This window comes from Malurus melanocephalus, unplaced genomic scaffold (genome assembly GCF_030028575.1).
Source record: "Malurus melanocephalus ecotype Western Australia unplaced genomic scaffold, MMel_1.1 scaffold_344, whole genome shotgun sequence".
In the NCBI taxonomy this organism is placed as follows: Eukaryota; Metazoa; Chordata; class Aves; order Passeriformes; family Maluridae; genus Malurus; species Malurus melanocephalus.
In genome coordinates this window covers 310960-314288 of record NW_026623576.1, presented here as the reverse complement: position 1 = coordinate 314288, position 3329 = coordinate 310960, and positions in this window count along the sequence as shown.

The following is a 3329-nucleotide window of genomic DNA, read 5'->3' as shown; positions in this document are numbered from 1 at the left end:
ATCCTGAAGGTTATTTGGCAATTAGATTCTGAGGATTCAGGCTCTGGAACTAGGCACAGACTGAACCAGCAGCTATGACAGCGGCAGTAACAGAAGTCAGGATTTAATACATGGACACGTGTCCCTCGGACGGGTCAAACTCCAAAAGCTCTACACATTAGTGGGCTGATTACTGTTCACATTAACCCATAATAGGTGCCATGTTCTTAAATAATTTGCCATCTTATAGCAGCGTTATCACTCTATTCAGAGGTGAGTTTAAAGAAGATGATTTCTTGAAAGGCTAAATCCCTATTTTATGACAGTTTAAAAGGATAATTAAATTTAAATTATTCTTTTTTATTCTGTTAATATAAGAAATAACTAACCTGGGTGAAAGCACATGGATCATTGTGACTTTGGTTATTATAGCAAATCTATAAATATGGACATTGATATATCCTTTGTTATACAATACAATTACTTTGTGGTAGTTTTATTAAAGGTAAACTGTATTTTACTTAGTAGGGCTTTTTTATTATTATTTTAAAGAAGGCTATGAAAGGGCTTTCATTTAAGATCTAATTGATTTGCTAGAGGTCAGTCTCCTTCCTAAACYTCCTTTGACTGATTCGCTGAAAAATTGCTCAAACAGGAGCTGAAGAAGCTTTTTCAGAAGCACCAAAAAAAMCTGTCAGCCTGGCCTACACTGCTGAGACACCGTGTTCTGGTGGGCACAACTTTGGGCAAGGTCACTGTTGTGTCAGGTCAGATGCCTGTGCTCTTGCAGAGCAGTGTTTTGCCACAGGGAGTTCTAGTGGACATAATCTGGCATTGTGTACTCCCAGCGCAAAAAAACAATTGTGTCCTGGGCTGTATCCAAAGAGATGTGACCAGCAGGGAGAGGGAGGGATTCTGCTGCTCTTCCCTGTTTTTGAGACCCCACGGGGAGTGCTGCATGCAGCTCCAGAGCTCCCAGCACAGGAAGGACATGGACCTGTCAGAACAAGGCCARAGGAGAGGCACCAAGATGATCAGAGGGATGGAGCAGCACTCCTATGAGAAAAGGCTGAAAAAACTGGGATTGTTTGTCCTGGAGAACAGATGCCTTCGGAGTAACCTGACTGTAATCTTCCAGAACCTRAAGGGAGCCTACAAGAGACATGGAGAGAGACTGTTTACAAGGACATGCAGTGACAGGACAAGGAGAGATGGCTTCCAGCTTAAAAAGAGCAGGTTTAAATCAGATGTTAGGAAGAAATTGTTTACTGTGAGGGTTGTGAGGTGCTGGAAAAAGTTGCCTACATAAGTTGTGGACCATGCCTGGAATTGTTCGATTCCAGGTTGGATGGGGCTCTGAGCAACCTGGTCTAATGGGAGGTGTCCTTGCCTATGGCAGGAGGCGTGAAATGAGGTGATTTTAAGGTTCCTTTCAAGCCAAGCCATTCTATGGTTCTGTTACAAATCAGGAGAACTTCTAAGGCCAAAGTCCTGGCGACCATTCTGGCAACACCTCAGTGCTCTTCTGAGGCACAGTTTAACAATGTACATGCAATTCTCTCTCCTCTGTTTCCTGTGGCAGTAGGGCATGTGGACTGGGGGCAGTAATACATTCTTCCAAAACAGGGCCAGGGACAAGCTCCAGCAAACATGGTGGTACTCATTGGAGTTAGATTGATCCTGTACTGCAAATCTGAAACTCAGAGATGAACAGAGATGTAAAAAACCAGTACTTCAGTTAATTTTTTTTTTACCAGGAGTCCCATCTCCTGCCAAGTTAACAGGATATTTTACATTGACTTTAAGTACCTGTGAATCTACCTGTTGCTCTGCTTCTGAATTACAGAACTTCTTTTAAAAAGAAATTTTAATCTTAAGTAGGGAATAATTTTCTTAGAAAACCACAGAAATGGAAATATAATTGATCTGAATTATCTGAAAGAAATTTGCTGKGTGACTTTCATTTATGTTAATTTAAGCAAAATCAAATGTTAATTTAAAATCCAGAAATCAAACTATGTAAAGTGGATTTTTCTGGCCATGCAGTTTAAAATTTCCTATTTTATTTAATTTCTATAAATAGTAGTGCATACATATATATATATATATATATATATATATATATAATCTTGGTGCAAGCCAGGGGTCATGTTGCTGTACAGCAGAATTGGCCCAGAAAGTTAATGGTTCCTCCAGTCCTCCAGTTCATCTCCATGCACCTGCATAGGCAAGATACAAACTCAAAGTTGCTCTTTGTGTGGCTGCTGGCTTACTTGCCTCATGCATGGGAAGATTTTGCACATACAGGATGCTTAAGTGGGCATGGTGAATACATCATGGGTAGGAAGTATTTGAAAGTATAATTCCAGATTCCCTGTCATATGATTTCTAATTGCTGGGGCCAGGTAATTTTGCAAGTCAGTTCTTGACTTTCCAGAAGTTATTTATGAATTATGTTGCATTTATGAGTCTCTTGTCTTGAAGGAGTATTACCATGTGTAGGAAAGTGCTTGTACCTATAAAGAACACGAGAAGGGAAAAGTGACCCTTAAATGGCACAATAAAAGGAAATGAGGTGTGCTCACCTGGGATAAAAGCACGGTAAGAGATATAAAAAACAGAAAGCAGTTTAAACAATCTGACCCACTGGTAAGAAGCAGTAAAATGTGCAGAAGAAGAATTTCTGGAGGAGACTGAATTTGTCAGCACTTGAAATCCACTCTGCTCATCTTTCGTTATCACTTAACATGATAGGGCAATTAACATGTTGTGTTGTTTTTGTTTTTCTTTCATCTATAGTAGCTACCAAGGAGACAAGAAAGGCAGCAGCAGCTGCACCCAGAGCTAGCTGCAAATTGTTTACAATTTCCATGGAAAGAGTATCTTGAAACAGAGGATTTGAAAGATTACAAACCCTCCTCCTKCTTGGCTAGAAAATCATTTAGTGTTTCCTCTTGCTTAATAAAATAAAGGGGGCGGTTGTTATTTTAATTTTTAAATCATATTTGTTATATTTCTTGTCAGATTTGTTCAGCGTGTGTTTCTCAGTGCCAGGCACTTGCAAATGCAGATCTCTACAGCTGATAAATTCAGTTCTGCCAAAAAATACTTACAGTAACTCCAACATTACCTATTGCATTGTTGCTAGTATGACATGCAAAAATAATATTTATCRTGCTTTTATGTTCCTTCTCTAAGTATGGAAGGAAAGGAAATAATTCCAGTAAAGGACATGGTCTTTTTGGTTTCTTTTGCCTTCAGTCCTTCAAAAAAGCATTACTCCTAGAAAGGCATTCTGGAAAGAGAACAATTAGAAAGTAAAATAAAAATTCCTGATTAGGACAAAATTT